At 39.0% G+C, this 25,718-nt stretch overlaps 1 long non-coding RNA gene across 1 annotated transcript; it reads left to right on the top strand.

Annotated features, from left to right (window-relative positions):
• On the top strand, positions 1-16,941 carry LOC139589160 (uncharacterized). The gene is made up of 3 exons (XR_011678962.1): positions 1-439; positions 16,552-16,631; positions 16,808-16,941. It is a non-coding gene; the product is annotated as an uncharacterized lncRNA (long non-coding RNA).
• Positions 16,942-25,718: the final 8,777 nt, after the last annotated feature.

The following is a 25,718-nucleotide window of genomic DNA, read 5'->3' as shown; positions in this document are numbered from 1 at the left end:
TTGACAGTCTTTGGCACAGTTGTTTCCAATATTTCAGAGTATTAAGCTTCTCACTTGGATCAATTTGCAGTAGTGTGTTTTTTTGGGAACCAGTGTCACTTGTGTGACAATCTGGCCCTTTTTAGAGACCAGCAAAACAACAGTAAGAAAATTCCCACCTATGGGAGTGGAGGTTCAGGTCTTGTCCAAAACCAACCATATGGGTTGCCCATATGGGCAGTTTTTCAGTTAAAGCCTTCTGAAGCAGTTTTTCAGTTGAGAGAGGAGTGGCTTCCTCAAGTCTTCCCTCTTGTCGTTGTTGAACCAGAATATCACTGGTTTATTGAAATTTGTCTTTGCCAGTCTTTTTTTTCTTGTCTTTTTTTTTCCCTAATGCTGATCTGCAGTGAGTTATTCACATTGAGGGAAACAAGAGTGCTGCAGAGCTTTGTTTTCAAATGTAAGTACAATTTCATTATTTCAGCATGTGTTCTATGTCCTTTTAAGTCATATCCTTACAAGTCCTTTTAACTTGTATCTGGGTATGTTGTGAGAAATATTAGAACACTTCCCATATAATAGGGGTGACAGTTACAGTATTAACTGATTTAGTGGCTATTGGATCACAACTGTGTGGGAAGGCATAGTGCTCCACAGACTGTCTATTCAAGGAGAACTTTGAGATACCGTATGATTTGACTTTCAAATGTGGAAAAAGTTAATAAATGATCAGAGGAGTGCCCATCCTCTGGATGGATTCTGCAGGGGAAGTGTTATGTGACCTCATCTGAGGCAAGGCAATGGCTTAGTGCCTATCCATAGCATAACCAGAAGTCAAGGTTAAGGATAAATTGTATTTTTCTCTATCTACCTTGCAGCATGAAGGAAAGTCTTTTTCCAGAGATTTCTTATGTCTGTCCTTCCCTGCACTGTTCTTTAAACAAGAGACTAGAGCCTGTGTAAGAGCAGAAGGTAGGACAGCAGTCCTGAGCCCATCCAGTTCCAGTGGGCTCCATCTGATTCCATCCCAGGCATCTCAGTACAGGATCCCTTTTGTAAGATTTATTGAGCCCCTTTGAAATGGGGGAAGCCCCCAACCAGCCATAGGCCTACTGGCAGTGAACTGGGATTTCAGTTGGACCCAAAGAGGACTGTGACTGTTCAAAGGTGGTGAGTCTCTGTGCAGGTGATGCTGTGTTTTGGGAGTATCAGCTCCCTTGTCAAATCCACAGAAGCTACTGATATGGGCTGTAAATTAGTGTTGATTACAACATTAGTGTTGTTGATCTGCATTTCAAACTGAAGCTTTGCTGGTCATAATAAAAGGGAGGGAGACTTTGTTTTGCATGTAAGCAATTACAGCGTTCCAGAAGCTCTTTTTTATGACTTCAAAAACATACAAGGATAGCTAAAAATTAACATCTAATGCATTTATTGCATAGCAAAAATATAAATATATGTGCCATCTTTATTCCCTTATTTTATTTCTGTTTGTAAACTATGCTCATTGATGAATCTATTTTGTGTATTTCTGGCTAAATGTTGGCAGGACAGACAGAGATATATCTAGGAATGGACATGCAAGAAACAAGCTATACAGAGCTTTAAAAATATGTATGTTTGTGATCTTAGAAATAGGATGGTTTTGGTCAGAACAACTTCACTCTGCAGACCATCAGGCCAAATAATATTTTTTCATGTTTCATTTTGTTGAGGGTAACATGTTCATAGTTTTCTACTGGTGCAGAAAAGAGAGACAATTTTTTAGGTTGTGTTTCACTTAGAAAGATTTATGGAAATTACTTATTTAAAGAATTGTTTAAATGAAGGTGCACCTTAGCAAGATGGACTTTGGATTCTCTGTATGATTTTATAAATTTTTCTTTTATCCATGCAGTGGCTTTAGCATTTGCAAAATGCCAGTGTTGCATACTTCCATACTTTTCTAATAGCATCCTAAGGGAGCAAAGATCATCTCAGCAGCAAAAATTTTTAAAAAGGAGTGGAGGAAGGCATGAGGCCCAAGTTTGCTGTGTAATTTAGGTGTGTGCAACGTTCTTGCTGTATCCTGCAGAAACACCTTTGGTATTATTTCACTCAAACAGTACTTTGTGAAAATAATTCTTGAAGGAGCTTATAGCAATGAGCAAGTAGAATGTTCTCAATGGCACAGAGATTGACTGTTCATCATGCCTGATATATATTGCTTTGTCTAACAACTTGCCCCAGCAGACTTACAATTGTGTTCTCTCTGAAGACCCTCCCAGCTGCAAGGCCTGATTGACGGAATCTGTGGGCAGATGCACTTGCCAGACTCCAATAAAGATGGGGCCTTGGGAACATCTAAGGCAATTATTGACGGGCAGCAATCCACTAATCAGACAATTTCAAAATTAATCCCACAGTCCCTTACTGTATTAGCTTTCCTTCTTGTTTGTATTTATACAGCAAATTCATGACTTCAGTGAATACTCTTCCTTCCAGCCCAATTATGTATCTCTGAGGGTATTAAATTAAAAACAGAAGAAATATTGAAAGTGGCTTGCAATTAGTTTCTTTAAAAAGTGGTATGGCACTCACAGGCTGGGGTTCTTAATATGTTGCTTGATAATAAAAGTAAACAGGTTTTTTTTTTTCTCATACAAGTAAAGTAAGTATTCCTAATATGCCTTGTTATAAAGCAGCCTGTATATAATGAGAGGGGGGAAAGGGTGATTTGATTTTGGAGTTTAATTATATCTTCGTGAAATTCTTCTACAGTAACTGACAAATCCACAGCGTCTCCAAATAACATAAATAGATTTTGGGTTGTGCATTTTGATTTATCTTTCCCTTGTTTTATTCTGATCACTTTATAATACAAAATTGCATTGCATGTGATTGTCATCTGCCTTTTAAATGAAGACTGATCCAAACAGAACATTTCTTTCTTGGGGAAATGGAGAACCATCTTCATGATGTAACTGTTCAAATGTGAGTCACTGCCTAGAGTCCTTAGTTGTGTACTGTGTATCTCATTCTTTTAAAATTTGGAAATTTTAAAATTTGAACCTGAATGTAGAATTTCCTATTTTTATTGAAAATGGGTGACCAAAGAGAGACATCACTTTAAAGGCATTATTTTGCATCTTTGCATTGCTGATTACTATTGGATTGAACAGTAGCAGCACTGTGCATTTCTGGGTTTCCCAAATGCAGCAGAAATTGTACAATATTTTGTTTTTTTCGTGATCAGTTTGCTTTCAAGTACAGAGGAATGAAAAAGAAACAGAATTAATCCATTGGAAGTCAGTGGGTGAACTCAGTGAACACGTGGGTTGGAGAGTTGGTGCTGCAGTGCTAACTGTAAAAAGAGTAGAAAGTATTTCCAAGTTGAGGAAGTCATGAGGCAGAGATTCTGCTGAAGAGACTTAGGCTCAAACTCCTTCCTGGGTAACTTTGGTGGGTTCGGCCACTTTCTGTGTATCTCAAATTTCCATCTGTATGGAAATCTTCAAGATTTCCATCCTTGAATGAGTGCTGGGGAAAAAAAAAAGTTATGTGCAAGCTTTATTAAAATTATAGAATTAGTATAATTTTCAAGTAAAAATGATAAATCTTTAAGGGAAAGCAGCACTGGTTATCTTTGATCTTTTTGGTAATTTTATGTGGAGCTGATAAACATAAAGTTGCGAAGGTATAAGATCATCATCTACTTTGAACGATAATTTGAATGAACAGTATCTATTTTGGCCTGTTGTAATCAGTCACAAGTTTGAATCGATTCATAGACATGGAGGACATGTGTGGCTAGAGTCATACCGCAAGTGAACTATTTTTGGATTACCTGAGTGATTTCTTGAACTCTCTTTCCAGAGCTATGCAGCTTTTTGTCATGGAAAATGGCTAAATTAAACAGCTTGTTTGGTTTCAAAGATTTAGACAAGAAGGCAAGGCTCAGGAGGCACACGGGTAAAAGTTTCTGTGCTTCTTTAATGCTTCAGTATTTAGCAATGTGCCTGTGATGATGCCAAGCTGCCTTTCCTTGTGCAGGCAAAACCGAGGATGGAGCTACTGGTAGGCCTTGTTTTATATTACTTTTATTTGATTTATTGCAGAAGTTGTTAACACCCCATAGTTCTTTGAATAAAATAAAACAAGAAAACCTATAAGGCTCAGCAGCAACATAAACCAGGGAGTCTTTCACCTTCATTATGAACTAATTCAGCTTTTGATTATCTGGGAATTAACACCTCCATATGTAACAAAAGATACATTCTGTGAGTAAGAAGTTCCATAAGGTAACAGCTCATGCAATTTGACATATTTCAATCTAACTCAAGAGGACAAAATGAAAAGTGGGAAACTAGCAAACAGAAAAAATTATCCAGGTTTCCACCCATTCTTCTGAAGACATTTCTTAAAATCTATCAATTCATCAAGTAGATTTCATATGAAATTATTAAAAAGTGCTTTAAAATTCACAGATCCTCTTAAGGAAGTAGTACTTGATGAATTCAGGTCACCACTCAGTGATATTGGTGAAGCTTTGACCTTTAGTAAGGGGCTGAGTTTGGAGGTTTCTGAAATGCTTTCCCAACTAAATAATATTTTAGTGAATGAGCAGCTCTTAAATCCCTATCTGCCTACAGGGATCCTCCTTAGACATGGGTACAGTTCAATTTCTCTGCTTATGCTGCAGTTCAGCCAACTGATCATGCTCCTCTTTCTGGGCACTCCTTTGTCTTCATTTTATATGTGCAGGTGGATTCAGATCACGGGCTATACATACACCACCAGCTGGTGACAGCTTTTGGCCATGGTTGACCTGGGTTAAGTTAGAACTGATGACCAAAAAGTGAAACTTGACGTTACCCAAGCCTGAGGTTATTTGTTGCCCTTTAGGGATTGCTGGCTCTAAAGCAGCAGCAATTAGGTTTGTGTGGCACAATAAACAAAAATAGAAAGTGCATTCATATGGATAATGTAAAGATTAAAGCCCTTGCACTCTCAGCTGCATGCTGAATAGCTTGGGTTTTTATATGCTTTTAAACGGGAGGGCTGCGTAACATGACCCTCCAGTTGAAAGGATGCAGAATAGCTATACTCCCATCTGGATTATTACATTCAATTTAGGCCACATGAACTCCTGTGCTGAAGGTGTACATCTAAGAAAATGGTTGTGTATTGAGCGTGACTTGCATAAAAGAGCAAGTTGCACCTATTCGTTCTTGAAAACCATCTGCTTTTAGTTAAAATCACAGTTGGCTTGCCAGACAGCTATGGGGGCCCCATCTTCTTCTCTGTATCACCCCACATTCACATGCTTAATATACTAGTAATTTTATTATGAAGCTGTGGTCAAGACTGTGGCTAAGGTTGCAACCAGGTTCTTTTATAAGCTCTGTTTTTTGTCTGCCCCACTAGAGCTTTCTCTAGGAAAATTGACTTGAAAATTGGCAACATTCACTCTGCACTTCATATCCATATATTTATATTCTCAGGCATGTTTAATTGTCATGCTCCCTGCTTTACTACTCTTTCAACTTCAATGTTAATTATTAGGCCTCGCTTAAAATTAAGCCTTTCTTGGTGTCTTTTAATTATAATCAAACCCTAGGCAGTCAGGTTACTATGACCGCTGTGTATAACACAATTCTCGGTTGTGGCCCTCAGTTGCCTTGTTATGGCTTATTTGTAGATTGGAAGCTCTTTGACTTTTTGTTGAATTTGTTTGAGTATGTTGAGGGTCCTTGTCTACAACTCAAGCCTTTTCCTACTACTGCCATTAAAATAAGTGGTAATATACATCCAAACAATTTATAGATGCAACCTGACTCCAGCTGAAGCTGGTGGCAGAATTTCCACCAACATCAGCAGGAATGGTGCAGCTGTGACTCTCCTGGAGATTGTGATTGTGGTTACTAACTAGCTCTACTATCTAAGCTAAACTAGTGAGGTTTTCCAAGTACTGTTTTCTTATAATTTTAAAAATTGCAATCACCATTTTTGACAAGATATTGAAAGTCTACGCACTTGAGTGTCAGGAATATGTGTGTATCAGCATTGATCACTTATAATTGACAAAACTTTTTTTGGAAACAGTACTGAATCTGAAGTGTAATTTGAATAGTTCCTTGTTTTCTGTTTTAATATACTTTTCTCATCGCGTTTAATATGAAAATCCAGCCTTGCTCAAAGGAGCTAAGTAGTGTTAAAGGATTTGCAAGCAGTTGACTTTGGCACCTTAGTGTGTGTTCCAAAGTGCATACAGGTTAAAGCAGGGTGACCAAGTCTCAATTTAAAATACAGTACCTGTTGTTATTCCAGAGGAGGAGATTTTTCCTATTCAGTCTGGTCCAGTTTCATGCAATTCCTGAGTAATTATTTCTGATTACATATAGGAAAGCTGTTGAGAATCCTATATACAAAAGTGACTTAACATCCAGACCTCTAAATAAGTGACATGTTCACACTCACCACCCTCCATGTATGATTAATTATTTAAATTGAATCACGATCTTCTAAGTCCTCTACCTTTTTTTTTTTTCAAAGTTGTACCTAGATTCTATAAGTACTTAAACTCTGCAGTCAGAGAGGTTTAAAACTGATGGAAGAGCCAGAATTTTCTGCAGGAAACAAGTCATTTGATATTTTCAAAAGAGATTTGATGAAGCTCAAACATTGAAAACCAAAGGAAAAAAAGTCTGCTGCTAGAAGAGACCCCATTAAAAATAGGACTAAGAGGGTGATGGTCACAGTGGTAAGGAGATATAAGTCTAAAAGCAAACGTGGAGTGTGGAGTGGGATTTGTTTTCATGCAAAGGCAGAATGGATAGACATGGATAGTCCTATGAATGTTAGTTGGTCTATAAACCTTATTTTGAAAAATAAGCAATTTTTTTTTAAAGCATGCAGAATTTTTGTCCTTTTCACTGACATATTTGATGTATTTGTTCTCCCTTTTGTGCAAATTTCTCAGACTTGCAGCGCATGAATAATTTGTGAAGTGGAGTATCCTTGCCCCTAAAGTATAAATTCACATCCACTTGGGGAAAACATTGGCCCTTCTTCTAACAGAAAGAATGCAGTTCTACCATATGATAAAGAAGTTGTGTCTGAGACGTCTTTGCAAAGTCAATTGTCTGGAAAACATAGCACTTGATCTGCCATTAGGACCTGTCAAAGCAGGATCTATCTTAGAGATTTTGGTGTCAGAGGAACCTACTGCAGACCTGAGACCACAGTAACTGTAGCTTCTAGATTTAAAAAGGTCATGGGATTATTAGTGATGCAGTGACAAACTGCACTTACCAGAGAAGTTTTGGAAGTGCTTGTGCTGCAGTTGTAGCTGGATGATTACAGAAATCTCTGTTGACCAAGGAATTGGAGGACTACATAGAAATGGTCTGTTCCAGCTAGAATTAGTACAGCCAAATAGCCAAAATCTCTGGAAATGCCTTTTTCAGGTATGGCGTCGTTCACTCTTCTAGTTTGAGAGAGAACATGAAGTAATACTGTATTGTTAGTAGCCTAGTGATTGAGCTGGTATACTTCCTGTCAAATTTTGCTTTGTTTTATTGAATGTGGGAAATCTTAACATGTTTTTGACAGCAAAAGTCTCTGAAAACCAAGAATGTGGAATATCTTTATTGTATACCTACCACAGAGAGTTGTCACTACTCTATACACTGCAGAGAAGATTTGAGATAGACAAATCTCTTCAAAGATCAGGCTTTTTAGGAACCTGCACAGTGATATCTGCCTTGTTGGTTTATTTGTGTATATTGCAGTTGTAAACCTAGTGGTACATACATAAAAATTCATGTAACTTAGTATGGTGTTGTTTACTAACTTCATCCAATATATATCGCTTTAAAAAATCACTCATATTATGTTTAAATGCTAATAAAATGAAATCCCTTAGCAGTCAAAGGAATTAGCCCATATATGAGTGAAATACCAAGGCAGGTCTTGTTATTTTTATGAAACTCTGAATAATATAAGTATCCAATTGATAAAATTTTATTAAAGCTGACAGCCCTTAAGTGATCTAAGTGGTAAATATTGAAATGAAGTTTCAACAACGCTGCAGTATCAAGGGAGGCCTAAGGCAGTAATAAGGATTAAACAATGATTTAATGTTGTTCCTTGGGGGTAGGGATTGTTGTTTTAATGGAGAGCAAAAGCTCACTTCCTTCTAAATAATTAAACTGTGATTTGAGAAATTGATCTAAGGTAGTTGTAGTGGTTTGTTAAGTCCGAAAGAGATAAATGAAGGCAAAGTGTCCTGGGGCAAGGGGAAGTCAGGGGAGAGTAGTGAAGAGATAGTTTTGCAGGATAGATTCATGACAAGTGTCCCTCGGGAAGGGGAAAGCTGGCAATGAGCATATTTTATCTTTTATTTGTAATGTAAACAGACTTGTGCTGCCTGAGGGTGGGTAATAGCTAATGAGCAGGGGGTTTCCGTGGGGTGCAGATTTTATTAGCACAGCTTATAAAAAATGGAGCTAAATTAAAAATGCAATGTCTTCTAGATAATCCGATAATCAGTGGTGCTACAGGGAGCACCTCCACCTAAGCAGAGCGAGTGTATTTGCATATGCATGTAACATTTCCAAACATTTTGTTCAGCAGTTTCTGCAAGCTGAATGGCTTTCTCATCTTCACAGCAGAAAACAGATTTCACATAATAGGGCTGAGTATTTTGGGCTATCTTAGGAATGTAGGAATGAAGGAATTTTGTAATGTGTTTCAAATCTGTCATTTGTATATAACCAGTGGGAGACTTGGCCAGAGACCTTCTCATCGTATATGCCTCTTGGGTGATGGTTACAAATGAGACGACAGCTAGGATGGTGGTAGAGAAGGGATAGAAGGGGGAAAAGGGAGAGAGAAAACTCTACCTAATTAGATAATTGCTTGAGGTAATTTCCTAGGGATTAATATGATACTCAACCCTGAATTGTTCTAGACAACTGATGCAGAGCTTCCAAAACTGTGGGATGTTTTCCAACCAACCACCCCTCTCAGTCTGTATGCACATAACACTTTAGACACACAAATACATTGAGTTAACACCCTAGAAAACATTGAAATTCCCTCTCCTTACTGGAAAAGACTGTCTATGTTCAATCCAGGCCTTCAGGTGTAGATGCAGGAGGGGGGTATTGGGCAGGGTATGTCAGAATAATGTATTTAGGTATGTAGAAGGAGGAACAAGTTAATCATCAAGAGCCCCTGAGAACACATGCCACTGTCAAACTCTTGTGACTACCACTGCCAATGCCTCAATTTTTCTCAGCACCCAAGGCAAAGCTCAGAAGCCAAGCTGAGTACAGAACATGAATGGCAAAACTCTTCAGAACTTCAGTATTAAGATATCTATAGTTTTCAGTAGCAAGAAAGGATCCTCCAAACACTTGCGGCTATCAGGAGCTTTGGGACATACTGAGTAAGGTCCACTGAAACAGGAAGAATTAATTAGAAATGTCCCTGCATATCTCACTCCAAACTGTAAGATCTGGGGCTAGTAGTGTTAAAGCAGAGGTTGCACAGTCAGAAATATGTCTTTGACCCACCTGCTCCTCTCTGTGCAATAAATTGAAGAATTGGAAGTGAAGTCAAACTATAAAAGCAGATAAGTGTGTACAAAACAATTTTTTCCAAGCGTGTTTTATGTTGTTCTATTTTGTATACACATTACTATAATAATAGGAAAGCTTCAGGACCACCTGGTGTACAATTGACTTCATTGTTCCCAGCTCCTCAGGCTAGGAGAGAGAAGAGATTGTACCATGATCAAACAATTCTTGTTTTTATTTACTGATGGCTCTCCATAAGTGCCAGGCAGGTTGCAGGTTCTGGTGTACATAATTCCTTAGAGCACACCCCCGATGCACTGCAGGGTGTGCTCCAGCTGTCTCAGTTTGGGTGCTTACCAATAGCTCTGACGACTGGAATCCACCATGTGTCTGTACTCACCCTCTGTCAGAAGGAAAGAAAATAGGATAGGAATGAAGATAGGATATTATGTTTTGGTACATTCATTTGTCAGATTGGATTTGGTTTTGCGTGTTGCTTTTTATTTCTGCTGGAGAACACAAGGCAGAAAAAATGTTTTGCACTTGGAGCCAGAAGATGGTAGAACTAAGTCAGGAAATAGGTTTATCTTTCCCATGGGAGTTCATTCCATTGGCTCAACCCATCACTAAGAAGACTTCTGTCTCCTGAGGAGGCAAACTGCCTTATGGAGACCTCCATTGTATGAGAGGAGGGATACACACCTGAGGTTTTTAGGAAATCCTTTGAGGAGATGAACAGGAAATCCCAAACACAATTCAAGTTCTGTGGAAGGCCAGGGCAGGGAGCTGGGGCAGGGCTGACATGCCCTGTAACTGATCTTAGTGAGGAGGTGTCATCATAGCATCAATGAGGTTGGAAGGCACCACTGGAGAATGTCTAGTGCAGTCTCCCTGCTCAGAGAAGTGATCTGTTGAGGCCATGTATTTTAGAGCATCAGCTAGAGTGTCCAGCTGCCTAAGTACTCCCTGTATAGGTATCTAGTCCATCCTTGAGGGAAGGATGGTGTAGTTCAATGGCATTTATCACCTGCTAGGATAAACTAACATGTTAATGATAAAAGCACTACTTCTTTGTTATTACATTTTGCTAGTATGTGAAATACCAGAGTATTTCCAAGGCATGGGACTAACTAAAATAAAATACTTTGAACTAGCTTCCTCTGCCCAACATGGGTGAACACCTGTAACCAGATATTCACCAATGAGCTTATCCTAAGTATTGGGATTGTCAATGGTAGTGAATGGTAATAGTGCTTGAATAATAAACAAGACATGGTGGCTTGCTGTCTTGTAAGTTTGTGTTGTCAGTTCAGCTGATTTTGAACAGGTTGAATTGGTCAAAAATGAATAAATAAGGCAATTTGCAATTAAAAAACTATATTCTGATCCTCTAGAGAGCCAAGACATCCATCTATTTCAGTTGACCAGAACTGTGCTGGGGTTAAATTTAGAAGTGTGTCTAAGGTGAAGCCCGAGATATCTTCTCTATGAAGACAACATTTTACATTTGATCTTCTGTAAGAATGCAATTCAAAATTTTGGATATCACAAAATGGCATTCCACAATGTTTATTCAGGGAGAATATTGCTTTTAGATTATCAAGTGGTGCATATCAGTAATAGAAACATAAATTTTGGCTGATTATTTGCATACCAGAGTGTCAGTAGAGAGTTCCATTCCTGCCTTTGCCTTATGCTTCCTGAAGAACTATCATGCAAGTCACACATCTTTCCAGGCTTCCATTTGCCACATCTGCACCAGCAGTGCAGTTTCTTACTGCTTTTTTAATCTGACTACTTTCTTTAGATGATCTTCAGTGCAGCAAGTGCCCTGTTCTCTGCATCTGCAATGGAGCCAGACTGAGACCTTGGAAAGGAATGTGAAGAGCTTTGTCGCTGTTGGCTTAGAACACATTTTTGCCATGGTCAGATTTCTTACAGCAGTTTATTTTTGTGGCAAAAATTGCTATGTTTTGACTTCAATATAGCAAAATCTTCAACATGATGAAATGGCAAAAAATGTCACAGTTCATCATGCTACAAAGTATAAACAATCATCAAACAGGTGAAAAATACATTAAAGAAGAATAAAACTTCAAACAGGTTTTAAGTAGTTCACTTTTATGTTTTAATAGCTCTTTAGGAGCCTATAAATAAAAAGTCAATTGGATTTCAGACTTGTTTCCATAGTTATATTACACACAGGGAGTATTCAATAAAACAAATCTTTTATTTAGTTCCTGACAGGTAATTAAAATGTGCCTCTGCATTTTCTTGTCTGTTTCTGTAGGAACTAATATCAAAGATTTCTAGAGTTTACAAGTATTCACAAATATATTGCAACTTAATTTTATCTTTTGGTCTGAAAACCTGGTGCTAACTGGAAGTCTATAGTTAGTGGAAAGTTTGAATCCTGTTTGGCATTCTAAGTCTAACATTTCTTTTTTACTACAAAAATTTACTCGCAGCTTCAAAGATCCTGAGTCCTGTTTGCACATTTTTCAAAGTAATAGATGGTGGGCAAAGCCAAATATGTTGAAAAACAGCTACTAGAAGCAGAAAAAATTTGGAGCAAAAGAAGGAAAAAAAAAAAAGATTGTTAACATACCTGAAAATATTTGGGGGATGGGGAGAAGGTGCTCCCAAGGGTTAAAGTACTTTGAATTTTTTTTTAATTCTTAGTTGTCCATTAAATTGCTTTTATTTCAAGTGTCTGAGATTTTTCTAGGGACTGTTTCATAAAGAACCATTCAGTTCTTCAGTCTCTTCAATACACATACATACATATGCAACTGATAGAAGTTTTAGAAGACAGCACCTGAGAATGTCAAAAAAAAAAAAAATAAAAAAGCAAGAGAAAGACTTCTCTTTGCTGCTGACATGCTACCTGGATCAGTATGGCTAAATCAGAAACTTTCAGTCTTTGTGGTTTTACGGGATTGTATATGGTGGCACCATGGGGTTGGATTTCACAGCTGGGGATCATATAAAGAATAAGCTGCATTTTACCAGACTTACTTTTTTTCTTCTTTTTCTTTTTCTGTATATCATTGTAGTCTCTTGGCCCTGCAATATTATAGTACCCACTATTGAATATGGTGACCAGTAGATCTACCAGAATCTGTATCAAAATGCCAAAATCACTCACACAGAAAACTACCTCTGTGCTATTGTGTATCTCCCAGACATGGAGGAAAATTGCATTGGGAAAGGCTTTATCAATTAAACTGATTAAGAATTAAGTTAATAATAATGATTTGCCATAGCCTGCCATGTGGTAACTTTGTGATGTTATTTCTCACACCTGCCTTGTCCTTTTGGCTACAATTGCCTGACCAAATGGATAACCAAATACCTTGCTCTTTGTGGATGCCAAACATTGGTTGTCCTCTCTACATTTATCTAAAACCATTGTAACTTTTCTTTGGTTAGGCATACTTAAGGAAATACACAAATCTGCATGTGTGTTGGATGGCTCTTCCTGTTAGCACCACCTGTATAAGGCTGTGCTATATCCCACAGTTCTGGTCCAGTTCAGTGCTGTTGGGGGATGTTTGATGGGCACAGAGGCTGGGGGCACTGGGGTCTTAAGATGTACTGCTGGATAAAATGGAGCTGGGAGAAATAGAGTTTCCTAACACACTATGGGAATGCTGTATGAAGAGGCTTTTGCCTTCCAGATGGCCATGTCTAAATGGAGGCAGCAGTATCCAAAGGGAGAGGATATCAACTTCTCAAGTGTTGCCAGCTTGGGCTGTTGACTGTTGCGGGTCTGTTGAGTAACATGACGAGCTATAGCGATCACTTTACACACAAATGCATCTCAGTCCCTTGCTGGGGCTTGACATAAGGCAACAGGCTTATGTTTTATGAGTATTAAAATGTCATAGCTTTAGTACTAACTTGTACAATTTCTGCTATAACTCCCCCACCCTCGCTTCTTCTTTTATGTTAGAGTTAGAAGAATGGTTACAATCTTTATTGTCCCTTAAAAATGAGCTCGGAGACATTATAGAAGTGGGGTAATCTCAACAGAATGATAAGATTTGCAGTATTACTGATGGGCTCAGCTAAGCCAATAAAATTCTAGAAAAAAGGCCTAAGCTCCAGGAATTTGCAGGGATTTATGAGTTCTTGGCACAATTGGGAGTAACTGTTTCCATGAATGGCCATTTTATCAAAAACAAAAAATTAGAATTATGTAGCACAAAATGTTTGCTACAGTGGAAAAAGTCCTACTTTCTGGATTACTCTTGGCTCTATCTGTTGTCAGAGCTAATCACACTGAGCAGTTCATCTGTTTTACCATAATATTGTATTTACAGCATGCATAAATACAGCTCTTTTCATATTAAGCCTGATAGCTGCTTTAAACCTGTCTTTTATCTATCACTCTTACATTTCTAACCCACTTATTGCATTTGCAGATTCTGCAACAAATTTATGTGTTTTATAAACCTTACAGAATGCCTCGTGTACTGATTGATGGAAAATCAGTCGCTCAGTTGCCAGGAAATGATTGATTTTCCAACACAGCTGCTCCAGCTGTGCTACAGATGCTATTTTTTCTCAGATATCATAAATGGTGTTGTAAGCTATTGAATATGATCCTTAATTGTAAGGATCTCTGAGAAATCAGTCATTTCAGTACTAAATGGCCATTTGGTCATTATCTTCAGCTATGTTTTGTGGTTTTGTCTAGTAAACCTGAAATTAGCTGTGCTGCTTGGAGGTTGCTTTGGTCTGCTTTGCAAGAAGCTGGTTTGAGATCTGTGACATAAGTAAATGCTTGTCACTAAAAATTACAGTTCATTACAAAATACTGTAGCCAATAGCATGTGCTGATGACAGCAAGCCTTTTTCCTGGAATGCATTTCAGATTCCAGTCTTTTATTTCAAACCTTACTCAGCTGTGTATGACTAATAAATAATAGAGGAAAGAATAACTCAACAGAAAATTTGCAGACCTTCTTTTGATCTGGGGAAGCAGACTTTGGTTGCTCAGCATTCTTTTAGATGACCTTCATAATCTAGTTGTAGGCCGTGATTTGGGTCTGCTATCCATTTCCACAGCAGCATAAAGTATTAAAGTCAAGCAATATCAATAATTCATACTCTTATGGCATCAGGGATATCAATGAGAGGGAACATTTGGATTTGCTAAAATTAAAAGTGCAATTCTGCTTAAGGTACAAGTGCAACCTTAAGGCTTTTAATGCTCATTATGAGAGAGGAAATTAAGCCAAGTTTCATGTTTCGTGGAAAGAGGAGCTGTAGTTTGTAGGTGTCCTGTAATTTGTACATTAGCCTCCTATTCACAACAGGGTAATGTGTCTCCTTGCTAAAATAGACTTGTTGGCAGACTGGGTTCTTTTCCCTACTTTCCTCAAGAAAAGCACTTCTCGGTGCTTTCTCCCTGGTATGAAATCTGATTCTTCTTAAAAAGCCAGTTGCTGATATTGACAGCCTGGCTGGTTGCAAAACAGAGAGAACTGAAGCATGGTCTGGCTTCTACACCTGGCTTTGCCACTGCCTTGTGGGCAAACCCCTTTGGTGTTCTGCATTTAATTAAAAGTTTCTCAGAGGTGCTGTTCAGTGTCTAGTCCCAAGAGGCTCTGATTTCAGTGGGTCAAAGCATGGAAACAATATCAGTAGGAATCCAAAATGCAATTCATTCCATCTCCAGCTTCTAGAACATGATATTTTCCTTGGGGTTTTCCCTTTAGACAGTAATTTGATGTCTACTTTGTCTAGTCTTGTCTTCTAATAAATATATGTCTAAATGGTATAAAATGATAGATGATTTAATAGTCTGGTGGACTTCCATGCAATAACTTTTGGAATAGTCATTTATACTTGCCTTCTGTGTTAAGGCAATATCCTCATGCACACCCATTTCTTCAAAGCTGATATTCTTCCAAAACAGCAATAAAAAGCCTCCCCACTTTTTACTTGTAACTGATACCTTTCAAAGCCAGTCTACTAGAGACATTTTAGGATAAATTTACGCTTTTGTAATGTAAGCTTTCTTTTTCTACTGCCTTCTCCTTCAAGAGAAAAGGGTCACCTCTACTTTTCCTTTGGTAGCTTGCTCAGCTTTTCATCATCTTGCAATTTTAGATGCAGCTATAGGAGGAGTCCCAAACCAAATTCCCAGTGGAATTGCTAGTTTTTACTTAAGCAAGAATGTCCTTCTAACTTAAATATTTCCCTTTCTATATAGCTGGTACTGAGTGGCTCTGTCATTTTAGGTTTCTATTACCATCAAGTAGGCTGCAAGCTACTTGATGATAACAGAAGAAGTACTCACTGCACAGAAATTAGAAAAGATTGTTTACAGTTGCAGTTGTGTGATGATATCTGGGCAAACACTGAAAATAAAGATGAAGTGTGGCCTGGGTTGCTCTCATGTAAGTTTGTGCATGCTCATGTCAGGCATTCAACAGTAAGATTCACATTTAAATTCAGGTTTGTTTCAGAAACATGGGTAAGCTGTAGGATAAGGCTATGAGCAGATGGCTTTGGCAGTTGAGTGTGAACAAACAGCCTGGTTCTTCTGGTGTGGAGGAGAACCCAGACAGAAGGGATGGCAGCACTTCCATTTAGTATTTAGTATTGATGTTGCAAGGCAATAAGGTAAAGTGAGATCCTTTTCATTTCTGCATGTCCTGTTGGTACATGAAAGAAATTGCAAACAGCAGATGAGGATATCTCAGGGGTACTTTGATCTCTTCAGTGAATGCTGTGGATTAGCTTTGGTTACTTAGGGAAAAGGAGGTTTTCAAAAGAAGAACTTTGTTTTCCTGAGGCTGTGATTCATTTTTGCCCCCATTGTTACACTTCCCTGAACCTCTCTGTGTTTTGCTGTGAGTGAGGACTTGGGGAACTGACCCTTAGGTTGTTTTGGTTTGCTCTTGGTAGAAGTGCTGCTTTTCCTTTTTGGAGGAGGTTGCAAAGAGCTGTTTCCTGGCAATAGAAGTAGTTTTCACTGTGATCTCCTGATCCACAGGTATGTGTGAGAGACAGGTCATCCTACAACTTGACTTCAACTCCCATATCAAGTCTGGAATTTTATTATGCCGATGTCTGGTAAGTGACATAGTGTTCTACTTTCAATGGAGCTCCATCAGCCTTTGGCTCCAGGGTGCATGTGGCATTCTTAATACTTCTGAGATATGTCTCATCTTCTTTTAAAATTTTATGTATTACAACATTCTTGGAATTTTTTTTGTAATCTTTTTGTATTCTTTGCTATCTATTTCCAGCTGCCAAGTAATGAGGCTATCATAATGGTAAGGATATCCCAGTACAGCTTTTGCTATAAACTGTGGAAAGGAAGCCCTTGCTATTCCTCCTGAATGCTGCTTACTAGACCAAGACTTGCTTTGATACCTTGCTTAGCTATGTAAGTCATTACTCAGTACTCTTTGTCCTCTGCTTAGAACTTTTCCAAATTGCCGTCTTCCTTTTCTTGATCATATATAATGCATCTAGTTCCTTACCTGAGTTATATTGTTAAAAAGACTTTGTTTTCCCCCATTTCTTTAGACAATTCAGATCACATTGTGTGAAAGACCTACAACTACCCTCATTTACCACCACAGTAACTTTGTGTTGAACTTTTTAAGCATCAAAGTGATTCTGAAAATAAATGTCCCATACCTCATGAAAGAACTTAAACTTCAACTGTGTTCCTTTTATTTAAAAAGGGTTTCACTTTCTTCTTTTAAATTAAACTGCAAATTACAGACATGTCATAGTGTTCTCCCTTTTCCCCCACACCAGACTAAGCAGAGGATTCAAGCTACCTCCAGCCCCCCCCCCTCCTACTCCTTTTGGGATTTGTGACATTGGAGATATGTGGTGACTGTTGAGGAAATTGCCCTAAGTGATATTGGAGTAATTCCCCTTCATTTTAGTAATAAAGGTTGCATATGTTTTATGAGAATAGCACCCCTGCAGTACAGAGAGCTACTGTGATCCATCACTTTAAATCAAGAAATCATTTGACACGTTTATTTCCTGAACAGGAAGTGTTCTGTCAGATCAGCTGGAAACCCTGAAATTTGTACATGTTAAGATGAAAGTCAAAATAGCAGATGCTGTTATTTTACTGGTCTGGTTCCGTTTTCCTAGGAAGGCCACTCTACCATTGGGATGCTGAAGAAGTATCTATTTCTTTCCTTTCAGAATGTATATGTCTGAAGAAATTTATTAAAATAGGCATAGGAATTGCAGTTAGTAATTTTTAGAGGACTGCTTATCTGATCATTATGTGGTAAAATCTGATCCAAAATAGAAATATACTTCGAATGTGTCATATATAAAAGTGGTCTTGTCAGAAAAAAAAAGAAGTGAGAAAATTTCCCATGTTATTTTAAGGAGATAGTTATAAAGTATATTTTGCAAATTTAATGCAGATTGTAGTTGACTCATAACTGTATACTCAGCAAGACCAAAACTGGACACCTTGAAAAGCACTGGTAAGCAGGGAGATGGCAAGGATGGCCAATTGCACTTATCTTGAAGGCATCAATTGCTCAAGAACCTTTCTGTTTAGATTGTGGGCATCAAAGGGGCTTCCAGCCTGACTGTTAGTCGTGTATGTGTAAGAACTGACTGAGTATTCTCTGGTTAGTCAACTGCAGCTTAAACATTACTGATATAAAACCTACGCTGGAGATGTGTGAGCCTTGCATGCCAGCTGTGTTTTTATTGGCCGTCTGCAACTTCAAAGGCTTTCCTGCTCTAAAGCCCAGGCAGGTACCCTGGGCTGCCCTCAGACCTGCCTTTCTTGGCTTATTGATTCTCAACATGGCTTTACCTATAAGCCAAGCTATTTGTTTTCAGAGAGCAATATCCTGAAAATATGTTCTTATTAAGCTGCTTAAAATTTTAAAAATTTTTATGTCATTAATAAATATGTGTTGCTGTTTTCCCCCCTCTTTGACTTCTGTTATTTCACCTGTCAGACAGATCTGTGTAAGTAACAGATGCCTGAAGTATTTTGACAGGGTGTTTGTTTCTGTTTCCAGCATAAAACTCATGTGATGACAAGCAGACAGTAAAAGAGATTTGCCCCGAATGTGCTAGAGCCCACTTTTCCTCTTCCCTCTCCCAGCTGAAAATTAGCTTTACTGTTATTACTTTGGCACGTGCCTTGCTTAAAAAAAATCCCCGCCCTGGCTAGGTGAAGGGGATCCTGGTCTTCCCTCTTTTTGAACAGGTGTTCTTTGGGAAGATTCTTTGTGTGGTCAGGAGGAAATGTAAGTATCTCTAGGAGTATTGTTGAATGCATGAAGTCCGTCAGTCATCTTGAACACACAACTGTCAAACCTCCTGAACAGCTGAGAAGAAAGCCCTGAAATATCTGTGATGCTCCTTAAAGTCAAGTACAGCAGGTATGTCTTGAAATGAATTTGAAAAGTTCACCTTCAGTTTTCTGTGCGTATCAAAAGCAAAGATATTGAAGCATAACAGTGCCTAAATTTGCCCTAGCTTGTTTTTGGTGTCAGATATTCAATAGAATGAGCCAGTTATTTCAGACAACAGCACTGAATTTTAGTACTTAAGTTATCTGATAATTAGATAAATCTAACATTCTGCTGGTATGGTTTGTGAAGTAAGCCAGGTTGAATACCATGTAAGAGGAACTCACTGATTTTTTTCATTTAGAAATATGTGTCATTTATCTTTATAGTATCTTTGCCTGCAGTACGAACATTTCAGCGAATCTCCCTATGGTCAGCAGTACCTCACAATCAGGCTTTATAAATTCAGTCATACCTGTCTGTGTATCTGCAGCACTTTGGAGCCTTGTAACTTGTTCATACCATACAGTGGAACAGGGTTTAGAGATGTTCCAAAGAACATCTCTCATCAGGAACCAGATGGAAAATTACCCCATGTGTCTCAATTAAATAATCCATCCATTTTCATGCAGAAAGATGGCTGTTGTCATATGGTATTAGTCCCAGCATTTTCCTACAGTCCTGTGGATGTGCCCATATGGGCAGGTGGTATCTGAAACATTCCACTGAATAGTTCTGCCCCTCAGACTACAACTCTCTGTACTAAGGCCTGTCCCTTTTTACACCAAAGCAGCAGCTAGTCAGATGGGGTCCTGAGCTGGGGTGAGGGCTTTGGATACTCTTATAAAATGGGGTAGTAAAGATCTGGTTGTTGAAACTGAAAAATACATTAAGCATCCAACTGAATTTCCTCATTGTTCCTTATTCTTACTAATAAAAACTTGGCAAAGCAGCAGTGTATCTGCTTTTCTGAAGTTTTTGTCCTAAAGTCTGGGGATTAAAGTATAAGCAATGAAGGTTTGTATGAGTACAAAGAACATCTTTGCTCCATGTTTTCAGATGAACTGTCCCCTGCCTGATTAAGTGTCAGGACTGTAGCTGGACTGCAAGATGCTGAAATTCATTTCTGCCCCAATATGTTTAATGTTCATTTTCAGCCATAAGCCTGCAGATAAAATCAGTTCAAAATCTGTAAGTCAACATGGCAGAGAGATTTCAGGGCAGCCTACCTGTCTGGACATTAGTGGAGGAAAAGCCCTTTGAAGTCACAGACGGCCAATAAAAATGCAGCTGGCATTCAAATCTTAAACGACTCCAGCACTGAGCTTTTACATTGCTGGTGCTTCAGTGAAGCCTGAAAACTTTCAGAAAGTGCCTTTGGACACTGGTCCACAGTAAGCTTGTGTACCCTCCAGTATGACCAAACTTCATCACCTGTGTTTTCTTGCCAATAAAAACAATTTGTGGAAAGCTCTATGCTGCTGCTTGCCCAGGGACAAGCATGGCAATATCCTGCATGTCCTGCTTGGTCTCCTCTCTGCAGGACAGGACACCAGATGAAGAGCTCCAGAAGGTCTGTTTGTGCCAAGGCTGGGCAGTCACCCAGGAAGGGAAGAGTGAAATTTCTGCTGATGTCTCAGAAGTGGGGTCAAGCATTTCACAGGCTGATACAAGTGAGTATTTTAGAATCACAGAACCTTAGAATAATTTAGGTTGCAAAAGACCTCAAAGATCACAAAGTCCAGCCATTAACCTGGCACTGCTAAATCCAGCCCTGAACAGTGTTCCTAGGTGCCACACCTACACAGCTTTTTCTTTCTTTCCCATTTGCAAATTTCCTGACCTTTCCCCCTCTGCAGGGTGGCTCTGTGGAGGCTGCTTGGCACAAAAAGTCAGGAGGGAGCTGAGCTCCACTTCCCTTGGCCTGCAGGGGGAACTGGAAGAGCTGGTATGCTAATGTCTCTGTTTTGACCCCTTGGTGGATGCAAATTCTTTCCAGAGCCTTGTACAGCTTCTATCAAAACAATGCAGGGGTTTCTGAGCTTTCTGGCACAACTGGAATGCAAAGACGGATGAATTAAGCTGGTATGGCTGGCTGTCAAACAAAATTCAGAATAGTCCGCCAGGTTTCTGAGTTATCCATGTTTATTGGTTCTTGAAAGCGATAGAATTAACACAGACACATTAGATACCTGTAAGAACTTTAGTAATTTTGCCTCTCTATTTGATAGTATGTAAAGTGTCTTTTCCTAACCCTGGATGGACTTTAAATACTGTGTTTCTGTCTTATGAAGATATTTCAGGAAATTCCAAGTAGCCTTCTTTTTCCTGTGGACAGGTTTAAGGGTGGAAGATGGGGGCAGTGGGGAAGAGTGGGGACATAAAGCTGTTCTTTTGTTGTAACAGGATCATGGTATGGAAATGGTTGACAACCGCTGCAATTGGATTTTACAGGGAAATTCAAACTATCACACTGAAAAAACCCCAGTTTTGCATTTACAAGTCCTGAAATAGCATGTCATGAGTGTAAGCACTGAGCATTGCCTGTGCTTGGCCTTAGGTTAAGCTAATTTGGAGGAATGATAGATAGAATTTTATTGCTGACATTTGGTTTGTTTGGGGTTTTTTTTTTTTGATGACAGCTGTTAGCAGCTGCTTCATGGTTTGGAGGGTTAGAAGCAGCCTGAGCAGAGCTAGACCTGTGAGCAGAGTTCAGGTAGAGCAGGAGTCAAAGATGGACGAGGCTGTACCATTTTCTCTCTGAGGAGCCCCATATGTGGGTAAGTGAGCAGTTGTAGTCAGTTTACTTGAGCAACCCTGCCCATGCCAGGGGGTTTGGAATGAGATGATCTCTAAGATCCCTTCCAACACAAACCATTCTATGACTTCCAGTTAATTTATGCTTTTATCCAACTATAGAGCACATAATAAAAAAAAAAAAAAAACAACTCCTTAAAAATGTTTGCAGATGTTCTCCTCTGGCTTTTTTTCTTTCCAATTGCAAACTTCCTGTGTTTCCCATGTAGTTCAGAGTTCTTTCTTTGAGAAAGGAAGTAGATTTGAAATGTTTTAGCTACTTCTGCACCTCACAAAAAAGATCAGCTTCAGCTGAGCACAGTTCTGGTGGGGAAAATCTCTTCACACTATGTTAAAACCTCACCTGATTGTATTCTAGTTTTGAGTAGTCTGAAGAAATTATAGAAGAAAAATTGAGCATTGCTAATTAGAAATGGTATGTTTTGCTAGCCTGGTAAAACCTTGCTATTCTAAATAAATGCATCAAGCATTGGATTAGGAGTGTAGAAAAGCATACATGTTCAAATCTTAAACACATCATAATTTTAAGTGTCCGCAAGTGTTTAAAAAGTGTTGGTAGGAATGAGCGCATGTATCCATTCACTAGTTAAATATCATAACCTGTTTCTTTTCTAAACACTTGCACAAGGGAACAGAACACATTTGAGATGTTAAACACATTGACATGTTTACAATGTGTTGCAGGAGAGTGTTTAACTTCTTGTGCTCCAAAGCTAAACACTTCGGAATTAGAGGGTTTGCTAATTCTGCTTTTATTCAATGTGACTATCGCTTACTGACACTTATTGGATAAAGTTTGAATGGATTCAGAGGAGATTAAAAAAGTTAATCGAGAAGGAGGAGAGTTTTGGCTTTGGAACCATAAGATAAAAATATGTGATGAATAGTTTGCAGTGTTGTGTGGTTCATGCATATGTTCCAGTGAGCAAATAATTAAAAAAAAAATTGACCTGAGATTTATGAACTGTCCCATATCTGGTTCATGTAAATACTAGGACTGATCATTAGTTCAAATTAGAGGTCAAATTAGAATTCATTTACAAGGTGCATTAAAAATAAGCCTTAGAAAATAAGGTCAAGTCTTAAGTAAAACACTATCTCATTGGCCTCCCAGATCACGAAACTAACTGTAGGATTCCTGGGTTACTAGAGTTGTCACAACTGTGAGGGCAGGGTGGGGAAGGGGACAGTCCTAACCTCTTCAGGTGGCACCTCAAAGTACACTATTCTGACCTGTTTTCCTGTTTTGTTAACCCAGATGTGAGGCTTTGTGTTGTTTAACTTCCAGTTACTGTGGAATCAAAGAGAGGTGAATCTGATTTGCATGGAAGTTGCTGGGAGACACCAGATGAAGCCCTTTTGGTGATGAAGATGCACTCTGCCCTTCCTGATGTGAGCTTTCTGGAGCTCAGTGTGATGCTGAGCAGGAGCAGCAGCTGCAGATTGGTGACTTGTCAGACATCACACACAGGCCAGGGTGCTCAGTAACACTGCAGGGCATGGCATGGTTACCTGCACTGAATCCAGGTGTAAAATGAACTAAAAAAAAACCTGAGTGAAAGCATGGAGTTCTTTAAATTAATCAGAAATGGGACCTCTCCAGAAATGTAGAGTGTAGCTGAAGCAGCTTAAACAGCACTTTGCTGGAGCTTTAGGCAACAGGAGACCTGGTGAGGGAAAGCAATTAGAAGATAACCTTACTGCTGACTTCCTTTCTCATCCTCTTCATGGATTTAATGTAACTTGGGCAGGGAGGGCTAACTACTGCTCTGTATAGCACACATTTGGGAAGTGCTGCATTCCACAGGACCCCTCCTCCCAATTGGAATGATGTATTTGAAATGGAGATTATGAAAACGAAAGTGAAAAATCCGTGTAACTGATCTAAGGTTAAAAGCTACATTTGGGAAGCTAAGGCTACATTTAAACTGATGATGGATGCTCTCACATGAGGGGTCCATCCAGCTGTAATGCCTGGTTTTCTTCCTCTAGATGTAGTGTGTATTCTTGGTAAGACACAAGGTAACTCATGGTCTAATAGAAAAAGTCAGGATTATAAAGGATATCTGAGGTTAAAAGCTGGATTCAAAGGCAACAGAAAACAATGGATATCGGAATAAGCATAGCATGGTGAGTGGTTGATGACAAAATACTTAAAATTCCAAAGGTCCTTTTCATAGGAGCTGCAAGCAGTGTTGCAGCAAGAAAAGGACTTTCATCTGACAGTAAACGAACATTTTAAATTCTGAGTTGGATACAGGTGCATGAGGTAATACCACACTTGTGTAAGACCAGAAAAAAGCAGCATAACTTTGGGTTAAGAGGAAAGCTAATCTCAATTGCAGTCTTCAGAAAATGAAAACTAGAAGTAAATAATAACTTGGAAAACAGCAATTTGTAAAAAGAGAGGCAGGGAAATACATTAGTTATTGAAAGTGTGTCTCAGCTTTTGTATCATGGAGGGAATGCCATCAGTGCAATGGTCAGGAATACAATTTTCTCTAATAAAATTGGAGACTAGGTGTATATGAGCCACTAAATAAAACAAAGCATTGGTCAAAGTAGTCAAAGTGCTCATGTAGCTGATGCTTGCACACACAAATTTCTGTCATTTCTCTCCTTCATGGAAATGTGGGGGTTCTTTTGAGCCACACAGGTATTATTTGCACACTGAATAATAAATCAGGGAGAGTTTTTGTGTTACAGAAGACTTGTACTAAATGATTCACATGTATATATGTGAGTATCTGCCATTTCTAGTTCAACTTCAAGTTAAATTAGGACTGATATTGCACCTGCAGAAGATGGGACTTAGAGCCTGAAGGTAAGAATTTTGTTACAGGAAAATATGTAGGAAAAAAACAAATTAAGGTAATTTAAGGATTGGGAAACCTCAGAGAAAGGCCAAAAATGTCTTTTACTCCCCTCAAATAAGAGTCACTGAGGAAGTCATTGAGGCCTATCTCTGGTGTTAGAAATATAAACCAACTGGAGTGGCCTGTGTTGATGGTGTAGGGAAAACTGGCTCCTGAAGAAAAGTAGGTGGTTTTGTTTGCCTTTGCTAAGAGAAGCTACATGTGTTCTAGAATATAACTCTGATGTGATGGCTTTACTACTGGCTGTACCTGAGCTGTGTGCTTTGATTGCATTTTCATTACATACAGAAGGTATAACACGACCTGACTGATCCCTAAAGCACAACAAGAACTCCACATTATCATGGACCAGTCTCCAGACTGGTACAAATAAGTGCTAGCACAGTGAAGCTCCTACTGAAAAGGATTCCAGGGTCAGACTCTGGCAGGTCCTTAGCAGAGCAGAAGGGCAGAGTGGTGCTTGTGAAGGATGGGTTGCCTCCACTGACATAGGACAGTTGCCTTCACTGACATGAAGTATCAGAAGCAAGTGATGGTGCCACCAGATGTTTGCCAGATGTATGGAGAGTCAATGTGACAAAGCAAAAACTAGTGATCCAAGACCCCTGAATCAACATGTCTCTTTTGAACAGAGATTCCCACTATATTCACCATAGTGACAGTAGGCAGTGGTGCTGCTTTCAGTTGACACATTTAGCAGCAGGGAATAAGCTAACGCACTTCCTAGCGCCAAGGAGGAGAAAAGCAAGGACAAGTGGAAAAGGATGAGGCAGCCTGACCCAGGCAGCTGATGCACACCAATTTTACAAGGAGGATGGTGTATATGTTGTTTGGGTGCGTTGTGTGTTTGCCCTGTGACCAACAACAGGAATTCAACCATGGGATGGAAAAAACCTTGCTCAGACTCCTGGGCTCACACTGTTTACTGAGCAGCTTGATGTTTATGTTTTGGGGAAAGCAGTGAAAACAAAAACCTCACACTTACCTGGCACAGCCTGCTACTGCTTCTTGCATCTTGTGACTTTCAGATGCTCGTTCTGTTTTCTCCTTTTCTGAGAACTCTTTCTGCAGAAGGCAGATCAGGAGGGATTCATATTTGGTGAGCCTTGGGTCATTGAGTTTTAGGTCAATTCAATATTTAACTACAGTGTCCTTTGGTTAGTGGCAGTGCC

This window comes from Agelaius tricolor, unplaced genomic scaffold (assembly GCF_023055355.1).
Source record: "Agelaius tricolor isolate 1412-34295 unplaced genomic scaffold, bAgeTri1.0.p SCAF_1, whole genome shotgun sequence".
Lineage (NCBI taxonomy): Eukaryota > Metazoa > Chordata > Aves > Passeriformes > Icteridae > Agelaius > Agelaius tricolor.
This window is presented reverse-complemented; position numbering and strand designations above follow the sequence as displayed.